Source organism: Budorcas taxicolor, chromosome 25, assembly GCF_023091745.1.
Source record: "Budorcas taxicolor isolate Tak-1 chromosome 25, Takin1.1, whole genome shotgun sequence".
NCBI classification, from domain to species: Eukaryota; Metazoa; Chordata; class Mammalia; order Artiodactyla; family Bovidae; genus Budorcas; species Budorcas taxicolor.
Genome location: NC_068934.1, coordinates 41824836 through 41844169, shown reverse-complemented (window position 1 = coordinate 41844169; position 19334 = coordinate 41824836). Strand labels below are relative to the sequence as shown.

At 42.1% G+C, this 19334-nt stretch overlaps 1 protein-coding gene and 1 non-coding gene across 2 annotated transcripts in view; both read right to left on the bottom strand.

The window, feature by feature from the left end:
- Positions 1 to 19334, bottom strand: part of SLC3A2 (solute carrier family 3 member 2) — a 31364-nt gene that overhangs the window by 8190 nt on the left and 3840 nt on the right. The window lies entirely within an intron of this gene.
- On the bottom strand, positions 10913 to 11098 carry LOC128069312 (U2 spliceosomal RNA). The gene has a single exon (XR_008201566.1). It is a non-coding gene; the product is annotated as a U2 spliceosomal RNA (small nuclear RNA).

Below are 19334 nucleotides of genomic sequence, written 5' to 3'. Positions count from 1 at the left end.
TTTGTGCACGTCATCCCCTATGTGTTTTGACGTTCCTTTTCTGCCTCATAACCTCCAATTCATTCCAGACCTAGTTCAAATGATAGCTTCTCTCAAATCCCCAGAAAGAATTACTTTCCATCCACTGTGCACCTGCCTCTTCCTGGGCTGGAAGAGATCACATCCTGTTTGCTTATTACTTTTCCTTGTCTGAGTGTCAGCACTTCAAGACAAGTGGCAGAGCCTTGTGCTACTTGTTGATGAACCTGCCTGCTCAGACATAGGCACTTTATAGTGAAGTGAAGTGAAGTCGCTCAGTCTTGTCCGACTCTTTGTGACCCCGTGGACTGTAGCCCACCACACTCCTCTGTCCATGGGATTTTCCAGGCAAGAGTACTGGAGTGGGTTGCCATTTCCTTCTCCAGAGGATCTTCCCGACCCAGGGATCGAACCCAGGTCTCCCACATTGTAAGCAAGACACTTTACAGTCTGAGCCACCAGGGAAGTCCTAGGCACTTTATAAGTGTGCGGTAAATAAGTGGATGAACTGTTACCATTAAAACCTAGTATTTCCCTTCTTAGAAGCAATTCAACAAAAGCAGCATGTATTTGAAAAAAAACGTGCACCTCAGTGTTCACAGCAGCATTTACAACTGTAAAAATATGGAAGGTGTCCTTCAACAGACAAATGGATAAAAGATGATATAGTGTGTGTGTATATATATATATGGAATCCTCCTTAGCCTCAAGAAAAAAGGGACTTTTGCCATTTGCAGCAACATAGATGGACTCTGCGGGCATTATCCTCAGTGAAATAACTCAGACAGAAAGACAGATGCTGTATGATATCACCTATATGTGGAGTCTAAAAAAATACAACAAACTAGTAGATATAACAAAAAAGAAGCAGACTTGAATACAGAAAACAAACAAGTGGTTACCAGTGTGTGTGTGGAGGGTGAGAGACCAGGAGGTACAAACTACTGGATATAAAATAGGCTCAAGGATGTATATAACGTGGGGAATATAGCCAATATTTGGTAATAACTGTAAAGGGAAAGTAACATTTTAAATTGTGTTTAAATTTTCTTAATTTAAAAAAGGCAGAAAAAAAAGTAGTATGTGAAGATAAAGGGATAAAGTGAAAAGGAATTTAAACAACATTGTGTGGTATCAAGAGGAAGCTGTTTATGCAGGAAAACAAGCCAAGACTTGTAACTGTCCAACCAAATAAAACCAAGTAATAAATCTGGTTGAAGGGGAGGACAAAAAAAGCAACAGAGCAAGATAGCAGAGAAAGAGGGCTGAAGGTGGCTAGAGATCCTCCGATCCTAGTGTATGTTGCTAAATACAGAACTTAATATTTACTACAGAATTCAAAGTATATAATTTGTTCAAGAATTTAGCCTTCAAGAGAAGCAAGGAAAAAAGTAGTTCAGAGTCTGGAGCCAAATTAAAAAAAAAAGAAAGAAAGAAATGAAGACAGTCTGAGAGACCTTGGGGACAATATCAAACATAGAGAGAAAGGGGCAGAGAACATTTATGAGGACATAATAGCTGAAAACTTCCCTAACCTGGGAAATGAAATAGACATCCAAGTACAGGAATCACAGAGAGTCCCAAACAGGATTAACCCAAAGAGGACCATACCAACGCACACTGTAATTAATACAGCAAAAGTTAAAGAGAGAATAATAAATGCATCAAGGGAAAAGCAACAAGTTAAAAAAAAAAAGAGTCTGGAGCCAATAAGGACAGATTAATGAGGTCATTAAAGTCTTCAGGACTTTACACTTATTCAAGTAAATGGTGGGGGCGGGCAGGGCGGTTGGGGCCCTGAAGTTCAGAGGGCCAAGTCCACAGAGAAAGTTCCTTTCTAATCCCTTGTTGCAAAAATTCATGTCCCATGTTTCCCAACAGGTGAGGATTACGTGATCTTAGCCAAATATGGCAGTTTTCCCCCCTCAGTTCAGTTCAGTCGCTCAGTCGTGTCCAACTCTTTGCGACCCCATGAATTGCAGCACGCCAGGCCTCCCTGTCCATCACCAGCTCCCGGAGTTCACTCAAACTCACGTCCATCAAGTCGGTGATGCCATCCAGCCATCTCATCCTCTGTTATCCCCTTCTCCTCCTGCCCCCAATCCCTTCCAGCATCAGAATCTTCTCCAATGAGTCAACTCTTCGCATGAGGTGGCCAAAGTACTGGAGTTTCAGCTTTAGCATCATTCCTCCCAAAGAACACCCGGGACTGATCTCCTTTAGAATGGACTGGTTGGATCTCCTTGCAGTCCAAGGGACTCTCAAGAGTCTTTTCCAACACCACAGTTCAAAAGCATCAATTTTTCGGCGCTCAGCTTTCTTCACAGTCCAACTCTCATATCCATACATGACTACTGGAAAAACCATAGCCTTAACTAGACGGACCTTTTGTTGGCAAAGTAATGTCTCTGCTTTTCAATATGCTATCTAGGTTGGTCTTAACTTTTCTTCCAAGGAGTAAGTGTCTTTTAATTTCATGGCTGCAGTCACCATCTGCAGTGATTTTGGAGCCCAAAAAAATAAAGTCTGACACTGTTTCCACTGTTTACCCATCTATTTCCCATGAAGTGTTGGGACCGGATGTCATGATCTTAGTTTTCTGAACATTGAGCTTTCAGCCAACTTTTTCACTCTCCTCTTCCACTTTCATCAAGAGGCTTTTTAGCTCCTCTTCACTTTCTGCCATAAGGGTGGTGTCATCTGCATATCTGAGGTTATTGAGATTTCTCCTGGCAATCTTGATTCCAGCTTGTGTTTCTTCCAGTCCAGTGTTTCTCATGATGTACTCTGCATAGAAGTTAAATAAGCAGGGTGACAGTATACAGCCTTGACATACTCCTTTTCCTATTTGGAACCAGTCTGTTGTTCCATGTCCAGTTCTAACTGTTGCTTCCTGACCTGCATACAGATTTCTCAAGAGGCAGGTCAGGTGGTCTGGTATTCCCATCTCTTTCTGAATTTTCCACAGTTTAATGTGATCCACACAGTCAAAGGCTTTGGCATAGTCAATAAAGCAGAAATAGATGTTTTTCTGGAACTCTCTTGCTTTTTCCATGATCCAGCAGATGTTGGCAATTTGATCTCTTCCAGTGTCTTTAAAAGAAAAAAGATTTCCAAAAACAGAGCAAAGATGGGAAGATAGTTAGAAACTCAGGAAACTGTCCAACAGACTCTGCAACACTGCCAAAGCTGAAGGTATAATTTCAAAGACCCAGAAAAAAAGCATCCAGGCTCTGCCTCTAAACTACCCATCAGCCTTGAGGAGTTTAGCCAAATTCGAAAACTGGATGATGGCTAAAGTCAAGGAACTGAGCGCTTGGAAGTCAAAGTGCCACCGAGATGAAAGCAGAGAGAAAACGTGACCCCAACCAAAGGGACCCACTTGGCAGCTGTTATTACAAGAAGCAGTGTTGGAATATTATTTGTTATTACAAATCCTGCAGGAGGGACACTGGCTGGTGAAGAGAACTGTCAGAGTTGTCTTACTAAAGGGTGAGGAATGTGAGTGTAGATAAAGGCCAGAAAAGAGTAAAGGAGAAACAACCAAAGCCTTCTCGTTGCAGAAGAGAAATGAATGCACCATCTGCAAAGTATCTCATAATCAAATTAACTGAACAACACTGAAGCAAGTCATTCTCTCTAATGCAACCAAATATTAAAAGAGAAACACCAGAGATACAGCAGATCAATTTATGGACGAGATAGAGAAGTTATTACTCTTGGATAGATGACATCACATAGTCAACTGATTAGAGACACAATACTGATCTCATCAAAAGGCTAACTGGTAATAAGAGAGTAAATGATTCCCTAAATGAACACTGAAGCACTCCAACCTCAGCTCCTTCTGCAGTCCTGGTCACACAGTACTGGTGGGTGTTGTCAGTTTCCCCATCTCCTGTGCGCTTCAAAACTATCATCACAGTCCTTGAAAGGAAGTCACTAAGTGCAGCCACAGGCAAGGGCTATGAAGTTACACTCTGCCTCCCAGAGGGAGGCGTACCTTCATAAATTATTTCATTTCTCTCTTCCCTCTCATATATTTATTTATCTACTCCTTTATTCATATCAGTATGGACTCTTGGATACTTATTTTATACTTTGGGTTAGAATCCAACACTGTACTGCTTTCTTGCTCCGATTATTCCAGCTTTTGCCACTGTGAGCTCTCTCACTTTGGCCACTGCGTCCTTTTAATACATGCCTCTTCCCCTTCTTCTTCTCTTTTTCTTTTTTTTTTTCAGCATTTTACTTTCTGGCACTATAAGATGCTTCAGGTTCATCTTGTATATTCTCTAGGGCCCCAGCCTGAGAAATAGCATTTCTCCAAAGAGCCATAGTCCCTTTTATTGGAGAACAGTATTAGAAGTCAAGATATGGGCACTCAGGCATCGTTTGAGGAATGAAAATTATCCATCAAAAATATGTCTTGGGAATTCCCTGGCAGTTCAGTGGTTAGGACTCCTTGCTTTCACTGCTGAGGGAGTGAGTTCAATCCCTGGTCAGAAACTAAGATCCCATAAGCCGCATGGCATGGCCAAATAAATAATTAAATAATATATATATATATATATTTTTTTTTCTTTTTTCTTGTATACTCCACTTTTTTGGGGGGTGGTTGGTGTCCAATTTTTAAAATCTGTCCTTACTTCAAGGCCTGAAAGATATTCATCTATACTTTCTACAATAAAAAAGGCTTTATTTTTGACATTTCAATCCTCAATCCATCTTTAATTGATATTTACTTATGGCATAAGGTAGGGAACTAATCTCATATTTTTTCCAGATGGATAACTATCATGTGATGAAAATGCATCCATAGTACTACCCTGGTGGTACAGTGGGCAGGAATCCACCTGCCAATGCAGGGGACATGGGTTTGATCCCTGGTCCAGAAAGATTCCACATACCTTGGGGCAACTAACCCTGTGCGCCACAAGTACTAAGCCAGTGAGCAACTATCGAGCCTGCGCACAGCACCTAGAGAAAGCCCAAGCAGAGCAATGAAGACCGCATGCAGCCAAAAACACACGCACACACACATCTATGTTTGGCCTCTGCCCCTAGCTACTGACACGGAGCTCCTAACTCCCTTTGCATCTCCTGGGTGATAGGAATGCCTTTTGTTCTAATGAGGCCACTCTTGATGGGCTCCTAGGCAGCTTCAGGATCAGGGCTGGTTACCAGAAAGGCATACTGGAGTGATGGAACTCTCAGTCCCACTCCCCAACCTCTGGGAAGGGGAGAGGGGCTAGAGACTGGATTAATCATCAATGGCAATGATTTAATCAACCGTACCTACGTAACAGTATCTAATAACGACCACACGTACAGTTTCCGGGTTGGTGAACACATCAAGGTGCTGGCAGTGAGGCACCCACACCCCCACTCCTTGCACCTAGCCTTTTTCCCCGAGCTGTAGCCTTCATAATAAACTGGCAATAGTAAGTAAAATGTTGTACCTGACTCAGTCCCTCAAGGAACCCATTTACTCTTAAATCAACTAAATGACCCCCAAAATCTTTGTCAAATATTATGACCCACTAATCTTTAGTTAATTCTGTATTTCTAATTATCCATAATTAATCTGATCCTGTGATTCCCACAACCCCCTATAGCCTCTCCTCCTCAATCCCCCTGCTCAGTATCACAGTTCAGTGAGTGACAGAGCTATTCTTCCAGTTTTCTAGGCCAGAAGCACATGGGCAATTTTCTTAGCTCTTATATCTTCCCATCCTCCCTGTCCAGCTAGATGCCAGTATAAACTCTGTAGCCTGATTAATATAGGTACAATATCTCCACTTAGGAAACACATATACACACACACAAGCTTCTGCTGCATGCTATGATGAAACTCTCTAAACAAACTGGAAATGGTTCCAAGTCTCCATCCAGACTTAAAATGTGCCAGTTCTTGCTCCTGTATTCAGTATTTCAAATGTCTTACAAATGTATTTATACAAATATATTTACATAAGCAATATTAATAAATGTATTAATAAATAAACCAAACTCTCAAGCACTTTTGATTTTCACAGACATTCAACATGGCTAAATGTTACCAGAGCTTTCCAGCAATACAATCCTAAAGACACATTATGAGGCATTGGGATCTTTGATTTCAATGCTCACTTTCCGAACATAAACTCTTCCTTCATTCCCTCAAAGCAAGTAACTCAGTATTTGAATAGTTCCGCCCACATCTGCCCCTGCTCCTACCTATGCTCCTTTTTGGGTCAGTTATAGGAAAAATCTTAGGGCTCCATAGAGGGAAACAGGTACCTAACTAAAATTTTAAAATATGTTTTTATATTTAATAAGGTGAAAAGGGGGTATATAATGTTGAGAAGTAGACGTTTAGGGACAAGTATGAATAATAGAAACCTGAATTTAAACTAGCTCCTTACACTGCAACTAAATTGGTTAATTTCAACAACACTCTGTAAAATAATTTGAACTACAGAGAAATTAAAAACAAACTAAAACACATCACTAAGAAGGGAAACCCTCTTTTCTAATTAAAATAGAAACTGTTGCACTAATGAAATGCTAGCTAGAATGTAATCAGTCTGAGAAAGGAAATAAACTTTTTCCTTGAAGAAACACATACTCCTACCATAAGAACAAAAGAATAAACAGCTACAGTCACCTGATCACCACAGCCTGATTATCAGTTTCTTAACCATTGTTAAGTCCCCAATGACATGTTCCCAGAGGTGCTGCAATACCAGGCTGTGATACTGAAATACACATTTGGGACTTCTCTGGTGGTCCACTGGTTAAGACTCTGAGCTTCCACTGCAGGAGGGCAGCAGGCACAGGTTCAGTCTCTGATCAGGGAATTAAGATCCCACATGCTGTGCGGACCAAATACATATTTGGTCTTCAGTCCGCTTTCCTGGCACCAGAGCTTCTAAAATCTTTGGAATTTCTAGAATAAAGAGTGCAACTGTCAGCCTCATCCCTCACTCTCCAGAGAGGGTAGAGGAGCTGAAGCCTGATTAATCACCAATAGCCAATGGTCATGCCTATATAATGTAAAAGTTGCTCAGTCATGTCTGACTCTTTTGTGACCCCATGGACTGTAGCCTGCCAGGCTACTCTGTCCATGGGATTTCCCAGGCAAGAATACTGAAGTGGGTTGCCATTTCCTTCTCCAAGTTGCCATATACACTAGCAATGAAAACTAAGAGACCTAAGATTAAATCTAACAGTGAACAGATGACTTCTTTATGAAGGACTTTCAAATTCTGAAAGATGATGCTGTGAAAGTGCTGCACTCAATATGCCAGCAAATTTGGAAAACTCAGCAGTGGCCACAGGACTGGAAAAGGTCAGCTTTCATTCCAATTCCAAAGAAAGGCAATGCCAAAGAATCCTCAAACTACTGCACAATTGCACTCATCTCACATGCTAGTAAAGTAATGCTCAAAATTCTCCAAGCCAGGCTTCAGCAATACGTGAACCGTGAACTCCCAGATGTTCAAGCTGGTTTTAGAAAAGGCAGAGGAGCCACAGATTAAATTGCCAACATCCGCTGGATCATTGGAAAAGCAAGAGAGTTCCAGAAAAACATCTATCTCTGCTTTACTGACTATGCCAAAGTCTTTGACTGTGTGGATCACAATAAACTGTGGCAAATTCTGAGAGAGATGGGAATACCAGACCACCTGATCTGGCTCTTGAGAAATCTGTATGCAGGTCAGGAAGCAACAGTTAGAACTGAACACTGAACAACAGACTGGTTCCAAATAGGAAAAGGAGTATGTCAAGGCTGTATACTGTCACCCTGCTTATGTAACTTCTATGCAGAGTACATCATGAGAAACACTGGACTGGAAGAAACACAAGCCGGAATCAAGATTGCCAGGAGAAATATCAATAACCTCAGATATGCAGATGACACCACCATTATGGCAGAAAGTGAAGAGGAACTAAAAAGCCTCTTGATGAAAGTGAAAGTGGAGAGTGAAAAAGTTGGCCTAAAGCTCAACATTCAGAAAACGAAGATCATGGCATCTGGTCCCACCACTGCATGGGAAATAGATGGGTAAACAGTGGAAACAGTGTCAGACTTTATTTTTGGGGGCTCCAAAATCACTGTAGATGGTGACTGCAGCCATGAAATTAAAAGACGCTTACTCCTTGGAAGAAAAGTTATGACCAACCTAGAGAGTATATTCAAAAGCAGAGACATTACTTTGCCGACTAAGGTCCGTCTAGTCAAGGCTATGGTTTTTCCTGTGGTCATGTATGGATGTGAGTTGGACTGTGAAGAAGGCTGAGCGCCAAAGAATTGATGCTTTTGAACTGTGGTGTTGGAGAAGACTCTTGAGAGTCCCTTGGACTGCAAGGAGATCCAACCAGTCCATTCTGAAGGAGATCAACCCTGGGATTTCTTTGGAGGGAATGATGTTAAAGCTGAAACTCCAGTACCTTGGCCACCTCATGTGAAGAGTTGACTCATTGGAAAAGACTCTGATGCTGGGAGGGATTGGGGGCAGAAGGAGAAGGGGCTGACAGAGGATGAGATGGCTGGGTGGCATCACTGACTTGATGGACGTTGAGTCTGAGTGAACTTCGGGAGTTGGTGATGGACAGGGAGGCCTGGCGTGCTGCAATTCATGGGGTCACAAAGAGTTGGACATGACTGAGCGACTGAACTGAACTGAACTTATGAAGGAAAAGATAATATCCTACAGAAACACACTCAAACAAAAATAATGAGAACCTAGTATCTGCCAGGCACTTTTCTATGAGCTGGGGTGGTAGCAAAGAAAAAGAGCCTGCTTTCATGAAGTTTAATTTCACTAAGTGAAAGAAAGAAAATTAAAGAATAAATACTCAAACACACGTAACATGTTAAATGATTACAAGTGCTGTGAAAAGGCAGAGTAAGATGAGAAGGAGATTACTTGATTCAGGGAAGGCATCTCTGATGAGGTGATATCTGAGCAAAGACCCAAAGAGGTAAAGGAACAAGGGAGCTTTCTAAAAGAAAGTTTTCTAGGTGAGGGAATAATAGGAAGTGTAAAGACCAAAAGGAGAAACGTCTCATATTTGTAAACAGAAAGATTTGATGCCATAAAGAAATTAATGCTCCCTGACGAAATAAAATTTTAAGGCAGGATAGAAAAAAGTTCACATAAAATTTTCCCCGGCCGCTTTAGCCACCGCCCCCTCCCCTCTGGGGTGCACTGTGCATCTGCATCAACCAGATCCCTTTAGAAGCCTACTTGCAAAATGCCTACTTGCAAAAACAAACAAAAGCAACTTCCTCCTGGCACCAGGAAGGTAGCTCCTTAGAAAATAACATTCCGTTCTCAATTCTGTAAGGGGTCACAACAACTCAGCTCGCCTTGCTGGACTATGTTACTTTGATGTATGACCCTTTGTCTCAAAAATGTCTATAACTCTGCTTTGACCTCTACCAGGGGGACAGTTCTCAGAGCTTTCAGAAAGATTGTCTCCTGGGTTATAATCCTCCAGCTGACTCAAAGAAAATTTTCCAGTTTTTTTCTTAGATTGACTACTGATTAATTTTTTTCATCAACATCCCCAGACAGTCTATCAATCCACTGCAATTCCAATACAAATCTTAATATCCATGTTTGGGAACTTTATGATTCTTTAACACATGTGTAAGAGAAAAGGGCCAAAAACAGTAAAGATATTTTTTAAGTAATACTTTTGAAGACAAATCCTACCATATATCAAGCATGTTATATTCCTAAGTAATAACAGTAGCATGCCAAAGTAATAATCATAGCATGAAATAGCCAAAGGGATGGACAAATGGACCAACAGAACAGAATATGAAACCTGAAAGAAACTCATACATATCTGAAACCTTAATATATGCAAGGATAATATTACAACCACTGGAGGAAAGAACAGCCATTCACCAAATGGCACTGAAAAAATAAAATATGGTGACTACTTAAAAGTAAACACAATAATATATTCCAAGTGGTTAAAAGACCTAAATATGAAAAACAAATATTTTAAATTTTTAGAAAAAAATGAGAGTATCTTTCTGGTTTTCAAGGTAAGGAAGGAGTTGTTAAACAAGACACAAAAGCACAAACCATTAAGAAAAGAACTAATAAATTCTACAAGAAAAATCTGTGCATCACAAGAGACCTTAACAAACTGAAAAGACAAGCCAGAAAAGGGACAAGACACAGTATCTGAAACTAATAAGACAACAGTCTTGTATGAAACATAAAGTTCCACTGAAAACCAGTGAGGAAAAAGGCAACAATTCAGCAGGAAAGACAATTTACAGACTAGGAATGGTAAGTTCACAAAACTGGATACACAAAAAAGTGGCCAGTGAACTCTTGACAGATTACGTATTAGTAATCAATAAAATGCAAATTACAATCACAAAAAAATACAATTTTATGTCCATAATTTGGCAAAACATCTGACTGAACCAAGTGATGACAAGGACATGAAATTGCCTAAGTGGCAACATTAACTGGTATAATCACTCTAGGTGCACAATGTACAAAAGCCTGTAGAACTGAAAATGCTCTTAGATATTACCTATCAACGGCACTCCTGGATTCATAACCCAGAGAAACTCTCATAAACGTGCAGAAAGCAACATACAAAGGATTTCACTGCAGTACTGATTATAGCAGTAAAAACTTAGAAACCTGTAAAAGGGTTTATCACTAGGGGACAAAATAATTTGTAGAACATGTCTAGAGTATATAAAAAACTGAATTTTAAAGAGCTAGGGCACAAAAAAGCAGGCAAAGTGTATCAAAAATATAATGTTAAAGAAAAGGGGGAAATAGTAGATTCACCTTAAAATTTTTTCTAAAAACTAAATGATACAAGAGTACCAACAGTCTCCTTTTTAATGATATCCTATCCCAAAAGAAAGAACCACACCATTCACAGAGGAACTGCAGCATCTGGTGGACATGGGGAATGGATAGAGCGAGCCTCGAGTTCATCTCCCTGTTCCAAAATTCCACTTAATAAAAGCATCCTCAGGTAGAGAATTTACGAGATATTAAATGATATGAACAGATAATGATCTTCAGCCAAAACCCATAGAAACAACCTATAATTAAGATTCCCGAACCAACAAGGACCAATGTATAGCAACTATACTCAATATTTTATAATAACCTATATGGGAAAAGATTCTGAAAAGGATATATATATTTATATACATGTACGTGTGGTTGTAGTTGAATCATTGTGCTGTATACCTGAAACTAACTAACACAACACTATATATCAACTATACTTCAATTGAAAAAAAAAAAAGATTCTCATCAGGCTTTGCTTCCCAAACTTCCATTCAAGGTCACAAATGCAATCTTAAAGATGTTCCTTTTAAAATTTCATAAATTTGGCTCTTCCAAAACCCAGTCTAATCCTTCTGTGGGAGAGCTTCCAACTGGCATATTCCTCCCCAGGGTTCAGGAAATAAGGAAATTCTGTTCCCAGATTGAATCTTTGCCCTACAGGTAAACATCCTACTCCAAGCTCACTGCAGGGCACTGTGCGTTTGCATATTCCTGCTGCTGCTGCTGCTGCTAAGTCTCTTCAGTAGTGTCTGACTCTGTGAGACCCCATAGACAGCAGCCCACGAGGCTCCGCCATCCCCGGGATTCTCCAGGCAAGAACACTGGAGTGGGTTGCCATTTCCTTCTCCAGTGCATGAAAGTGAAAACTGAAAGTGAAGTCGCTCAGTCATGTCTGACTCTTCGTGACCCCATGGACTGCACCCTAATAGAGGCAGTGTCTCTTGCTGCCAGGAGAGGGCAGAGCTATTCCCGGAGCAGCTGCCATCCTCAGAAAGATTCCTGTTGGAGGAAGCTGGTTTATAGCTCTAAAGTAGTTCTTCTAACAACCTCTTCAGGAGCTTCATAACACAGGGCAGGTAAACACTGAGTTATAGTGACATGCTGAGAAAGATCGAGGGCTGGAGAAGTGGGTGACAGAGGATGAGATAGTCAGATAGCATCACTGACTCAACGGACTTGAATCTGAGCAAACTCCGGGAGAGACTGAAAGGACGGGAAAGCCTGGCGTGCTGCAGTCCATGGGGTCTCAAAGAGTCAGACACGACTAAGTGATTCAACAACAACAGGATACATATAGCAAATGAAGGCATGGTAATGGATAAATTGTTCAAGGCAGAGTGAGAAAACAAGTGGATCCAGAACAGAACCCTGAGTGCAATGGGTTAAAAAGAATGGGAGGTAAGGAAGTCAATGGAGTGGGGATGGAACTGTTTCAGAGGCTCCTAGTTTGTCTCTCCCAGACCAAAGGCTCAAGGTGGGGCCTTCCCTGGTGGTCCAGTGGTTAAGAATCTGCCCTGCAATGCAGGGGACACAGGTTCAATCGCTGGTTGAGGAACTAAGGTCCCACATGCTATGGAGCAACGAAGCCCGTGCACAATTAGAGAATCCCTGTGCTGCCATGAAAAGTCCCACATGACGATCCTGTGTGATGCAACGAAGACCTGGTGCAGCCTAAATAAATCAATTAAAGAATCAATGTGGGGGGTTACTCCAACTATTATCAGTCCCAGTAAGCACTTGGGGACCAGGGATATGATGGATCACCAGGTAAGAATCCAAGGACTTCAGGGAAATGTCCTGGGACGCAGGACTTAACCCCTGGCAAGGATTCCAGTGGGTGGGGCAAAATCACTGTTTCGGTGGCTTATAGAAGCTTCGAGAAAGCAATGGCCTCTGCTGAGTTCAACAGGTATGCTTCAGTGGCCCTAACAGATGACAGAGGAAGCAATACAGAGGCTGAAGAAAGCAGACTTGCTGGAATGGATAGATTATGTGAGGCCAGAAGACCCATCAGAGAACTGTGTTCCAAGAAAGGGCCCAGGGGACACAACATTCGCCAAGGCCATCAGGAATGCACTGCTGACAGGGGCATCAGTATCACCTGGAAGCTCAGTGGCGGTTCTCCTCTACAGTCCAGGAGAGGAAGTCACGGAGCTGACAGCCTTCCTTCCCGCTCACCCCCATCAAGTAACAGTGAAGTGAAAGTCACTCAGTCATGTCTGACTCTTTGCGACGCCATGGACTGTATAGTCCGTGGAATTCTCCAGGCCAGAATACTGGAGTGAGTAGCCTATCCCTTTGCCAGGGGATCTTCCTGACCCAGGAATTGAACTGGGGTCTTCTGCATTGCAGGTGGATTCTTTACCAACTGAGTTATCAGGGAAGGCCCATCAAGTAATACAGGAGAGGAATTACAGAGGCACTGCTTAACTGCCAGAAGTCAGAAAGCGCTAATTATCGTAAGGCTGGCAAGACTGGAGGGTTAGCCATGGGGCCTGGAACCCATCAGAGACAACTGTAGATAGGATAAACAGTGGTATCCCTAGGCGGAAGCCAATGAGGGTGCTGCTGAATATCTACAACCTGCAGGGAGAAAGAAGAAAGGAGCACAAGGCTAAGGACGGTCACCACAGGAAACAGTCAAAATCTCTTTCTTAGTTTCTGGGTCTGAGCCAATTTTCACATCCCAAACCCAGTTACTGAAGAGGTAACCGAGACCCTAGGGGAAGGAGCATGAAACTATGATTCTCCCAGTTCTTCCCAAAAAGGAACTCATCATCTGCTAAAAGAACTGATACATTTGGAAAAGGAGGATATGCAAACATTTTGAGGATTTTAAACACAGGACCTGAACTGACACTGATGCCTTGAGGTCCAAAGCATCATCATTATTCCCATTAGAAGAGGTAATCTCCGCAGTCCCCAAGTGTTTAGTGGAACTGATATACTCAGGAGGAACCTCTACATTGGGTCCTTGGCCTACAAGAGAAGGGCTATCACAGTGGGAAAGGCAGAGTAAAAATCTCTGAAACTCCCCTACTCTTCAGCCATGATAGGAAGTAAAAAGAAATTACCATATCCTAGGGAGTAAGGAGAAAGGGACAGAGATTAGAGCCAGCATTAAAGACAGCAAGGATGTCTTTAATCACGTGGATGTGATGCTTATCATAGCCACTCGTAGAACTGAAACTCCCATCTATACACCAGGTGACATGGTAAGCTGCCAACTTTGAGTGCGACTCAAGAATACGAAAGTGCATTGCAAGTCCAAGTTACAACGCCTGAAGCCTTGCCACTTGAACCATAACATCCAAGAGATCTATGGGGTTGGAAAAATACACACTGTGGAGCCTATGGCAGGCACCAGTGGGCAAAACAGGTGGCTGAAATTCTAGAACAAGGTCAGGCTGTTCACAACAGAGAAATACATGCCTTTTGAGAAACAGCTCTTGGCGTGTTATTGGAACACTTCATTATGAAACACTAAGTAACCAAGAACGGCCCCATTATGAGTTATATCAGACCTGCTGCCATTATAAGTTGGACCTATGAAGTCAAACGTCAGACCAGACCAGCAGCAGTCTTTCAAAAAATGGGAATGGTACCTCCAGAATCACGACTAAGCAGAACCAGGGGATACAGACAAACTGCATAAGCTGGTAGCCCAGACCTCTCGATATCCACCATATTTGTAAAAGTGTCCCCACCCCTCATGCAAAAGAACTCGCAGTCATCAGGAATGTCCTGTATAACCTGCTAAAGGAGGAAGCAAAAGCTCAAGCATGATTTATAGACGGGTCAACTTATGAGTGCCAGGTGAAAACGATGACGGCCACATTCAGAAGAGGCCTTGAAAGACAGTGGAGATAGAAAATCTGCCAGCTCTCCACCTGACGGTCCACCTTGTGCAGAAGGAGAAATGGCCCAAGGTGAGACTATATACACACTCTAGGTCAGTGGCCAATGGTCTGGCCAGCTGATGAGAGGACTGGAAGGAAAAGGACTAGAAGAGCAAAGGGTCTGAGGGCTGGGATAGAGAATGGTGATGGACATATGAGAGAGTGTACAAAGCCAAAGGCTTCTGCATCACACATTGTGAGTGAGTGAAGTCGCTCAGTCGTGTCCGACTCTTTGCGACCCCGTGGACTGTAGCCTACCAGGCTTCTCTGTCCATGGGATTCTCCAGGCAAGAATACTGGAGTGGGTTACTATTTCCTTCTCCAGGGGATCTTCCCGACCCAGGGATCAAACCCGGGTCTCCCACATTGGAGGCAAACGCTTCAACCTCTGAGCCACCAGGGAAGCCCACATTAGTGCCCACCAAAAAGAATCCACCACGAAAGAAAGAAACCACCAAGCAGACAGAACGACTTGGCCTTCATCAGAAAGCACGCCAGGATTCAAACCCAGGCATTCTCTTAGCCAACACAATGATTTATAAAAAAAAACACGTAGGGACTTCCCTGGTGGTACAGTGGCTAAGACTCTGCACTGTTCAGTGCAGGGGGCCTGGGTTTGATTTCTCTGTGGTCAGCGAACTAAATCCTACATGCCATTACTAAAAAGAGCCCATGGGCTACCACTAACCTGGCTCAGCCTAATAAATAAAATAGGGGAAAAAATGTGTAAACTCCTATTTATATTTCATCCTTTGAAAATTTTTCTACCTTTTCAAATAACTGATAATGTACATAAAATATAACTTACTCTAAAAATCTTCATATTGTAGGATGTATCAGCTTTTTTGTTTGGGGGTTTGTTTGTTCTTTCCCCTGTGCCACACGGCTTTTGGGATCCTAGTTCGCCAACTGGAGACTGAACCCAGGCCATCAGCAGCGAAAGTAGTTTTTTCTTAACTTACAGGAAAGAAACAATCAAAAAAGTTTGGTGACCACTGCTCTATTCTGCCATTACATAACTACTGTTGCTGCTGCTGCTGCTGTCACTTCTGTCTTGTCTGACTCTGTGCGACCCCACAGACAGCAACCCACCAGGCTCCTCCGTCCCTGGGATTCTTATTGAATTAACAGATACGTTTATTAGCCTAGTTCTGGACTACTTCATATGGTTTATAGTACCTCTTACAAGTCTAAAACCAAATTTCTTACTAATGAAGCCATACTTTATAATGCCTATTTTTTTCCAAGGGAGAGATAATTCCACCAAAGTTATAGCTAACAAATCTCGTCTAACAACTACATATTCCCAAAGGGACACACTACTTCTACAAGTACTGAACTGCCAGGGTGATGCATGGAGCTGACAAAACAAGCTCCTATTCTATCTCCTTGTGCCAAAAACCAATGTAATATGAAGGTGAAAAAAGAGAGTGAAAACGCTGGCTTAGAACTCAACATTCAAAAAACTAAGATTATGACATCTGGTCCCATCACTTCATGGTAAATAGATGGGTCAACAATGCAAACAGTGACAGATTTTATTTTGGGGGGGGGGCTTCAAAAATCACTGTTGACAGTGAGTGCAGCCATGAAATTAAAACACACTTGCTCCTTGGAAGAAAAGCTATGACAAACCTAGACAGCATATTAAAAAACAGAAACATTACTTTGCTGACAAAGTTCTGTAAAGCTATGACCAACCTAGACAACGTATTAAAAAGCAGAGACATTACTTTGCCAACAAAGGTCCATCTCGTCAAAGCTACGGTTTTCCCAATAGTCATGTATGGATGTGACAGTTGGACTATAAAGAAAGCTGAGCACTGAAGAACTGATGCTTTTGAACTGTGGTGTTGGAGAAGACTCTTGAGAGTCCCTTGGACTGCAAGATCAAACCAGTCCATCCTAAAGGAAATCAGTCCTGAATATTCATTGGAAGGACTGATGCTGAAGCTGAAACTCCAATACTTTGGTCACCTAATGCAAAGAACTGACTCATTGGAAAAGACCCTGACGCTGGGAAAGATTGAAGTCAGGAGGAGAAGGGGACGACAGAGGATGATATGGTTGGATGGCATCACCGACTCCATGGACATGAGTTTGAGCCAGCTCTGGGAGTTAGTAATGGGCAGGGAAGCCTGGTGGGCTGCAGTCCATGGGGTCACAAAGAGTTGGACACCACTGAGCGACTGAACTGAACTGAATTCCATTTAGTGAAGCAGTGCCTCTTGCTGCCAGGTGGGGGCAGGGTTGCTCTCTCAGAAAAATTACCAGACCTCTCTCAGAAGCTCATTTGATAAGGATTGGGTAAAGATCATTTGAAAATGTATAGGGATAGATTAACATATACTGAGTCCTACTCTGTGTCCTGTACTCTGCTAGGTCATAGGGAAACAATATATAACTTACACAGACCTGATGCCCAAACTTAGGAAGTTTATGGTGGGCAGGCAGAGTGGATTTGTCTTGGGGAGAGAGTGGTGGTGAGGAAAGTGATGAAGGGGTCTCAATGGCTATGTTCATCTGGACAGTAACCTAAACACTGTGGAGGGGTACTGAAGAATTATGAACTGAGGCATGAGACTGGACCAACTTTTTTATTTAGGAAGATCACTCCAGCTTCAAGATGAAGAATGGATTAGAGACAGCAACCCAGGGCCAGGGAGCCAGGTTATGTCTGTTGCAAAAACCTCGAGGTCACTGACCTGAATTAGGGTAGTGGCAGTGGGGTAGCTTGGATAATTGAGTGAAATAGAAGGAGTGGGTTCAATTCATTTTGGAAATGAATTTTGTGGACCAAAAGAATTTGTGAACCATCCAAGTAATACTGTTCATCCAGAAGGCAACCGGATGCATAGCTCTGAAGCTCAGGAAAAAGATCCTGGGTTGGAGCTATAGACACTGTTGTTCAGTTGCTAAATCCAGTCGCATTCTTTGTGACCCGGTGGACTGCAGCATGCCAGGCTTCCCTGATAACAGCGGCCATTAAAATCATGGAAGTGGATAAAGTGGCCCAGGCAGAGTAAGTAAAAAGCTAGGCCTCTTGATGAGGGCGAAAAAGAGTGAAAAAGCTGGCTTAAAACTTAACATTCAGAAAACTAAGATTATGGCATCTGGTCCCATCACTTCATGGCAAGTAGAAGGGGGAAAAGTGGAAGGAGTGACAGACTTTATTTTCTTAGGCTCCAAAATCACTGCAGAGGTTGACTGCAGCCATGAAATTAAAAGATGCTTGCTCCTTGGAAGGAAAGCTATGACATACCTAGACAGCATATTAAAAAAGCATATTAAGAAGCCAAAAGAGGTCCATATAATCAAAGCTATGGTTTTTCCAGTAGCCATGGAAGGATGTCAGAATTGGACCATAAAGAAAGCTGAGCACCAAAGAACTTACACTTTCCAATTGTGATGCTGGAGAAGACTCTTCGAGTCCCTTGGACTGCAAGGAGATCAAACCAGTCAATCCTAAATGAAATCAACCTTGAATAGTCACTGGAAGGACTGTTGCTGAAGCTCCAATACTTTGGCCACGTGATACAAAGAGCCAACTCACCAGAAAAGACCCTGTTGCTAGGAAACATTGAAGGCAAAAGGAGAAGGGGATGACAGAGGATAAGATGGTTAGCATCACTGACTCAATGGACATGAATCTGAGCAAATTCCAGGAGAATAGTGGAGGACAGAGGAGCCTGGCATCCTGCAGTCCATGGGGTCCCAAAGGGTCGGACACAACTTAGTGGCTGAACAACATGTAACTGGAGGAACATTAATGTTTGAACAATGGGACAGAAGATATACCTCAAAGGATCATGAAGAAGTTATTAATAGCAAAAACATAAGAGGAACACTAGAAGAGGGCAGCGTCCCAAGCACTCTGGAAACAGTGTTTTAAGAAACAGGAAATGGGGTCACTGGACATGGTAGGTCAAAGGGTGTTACCATGTGTTTCTGTGATGGCATAGAAAAACCAGATTTTAAAAAAAGGAACTGGGTGAACAGGATAAAAAGGTGCTATTGAGAGATCAAGTAGGATGAGAGAAGAGTGTCCTGAGAAAGAAGTGAGCAGTATTGTATAAATCCAGTGCTCTTAAACTTCAGTGTGCATACAGACCACCTGGGGATCTTGAATAAATGCAAGTGCATTTGGTCTGTGGAGAGATCTGAGATTCAGTATTTCTAACAGACATCCAGGTGATGCAAGTGTAGACAGATCTTTAAAGTAAAAGACATTTGCTGGAAAGAGCAAGATAAGATGTTAGCCAGAGGGTGGCATGGTATTAGACTTCCACTGGCATATTGTCTAAAGCTCCTTCCAGAGTCAGACTTCTTGAGTTTAAATCCTGACTCTCAACAAATATTTTCTGAATGAATAAATAAATGGGCCAACAAAAGGCAATGTACCCCAGGGGTTGTTAAAGTATAATCTTAAAAACTGAAAATATGACTCATAATTATATAAACACATCAAAGATTTTATTCAACCTATTAATTAACAAGGGAATAAATAAAATTTAAAACTGGTTCAAAAGAGAATGCTGGGAAAGGAAGATCATCAGCTAAAAGTCCAGATAAGGATGATATGAAT